Genomic DNA, 247 nt, shown 5'->3' on the forward strand with positions numbered 1-247 from the left:
TGTGACCTACAATACAGTATTACTGCGATCTGACCTACAATACAGTAATGCTACTGCGACCTGGCCTATAATACAGTAATGATACTGCAATCTAACTGTCCACATAAAAAGCATTATCAAAAGGTCATATTTGTGCCAGGTTCAAGAACTGCATTAAGACTTTTCTGGAAAAAGTTAAAGAAAAACATAATGTTTTGTTCCTATATGTGCTTCATCTGCTGAAAGTGGACAGTTTCTCTGCAGTCAC

The sequence above is a fragment of the Thunnus albacares genome, chromosome 21, assembly GCF_914725855.1.
Source record: "Thunnus albacares chromosome 21, fThuAlb1.1, whole genome shotgun sequence".
NCBI lineage: Eukaryota > Metazoa > Chordata > Actinopteri > Scombriformes > Scombridae > Thunnus > Thunnus albacares.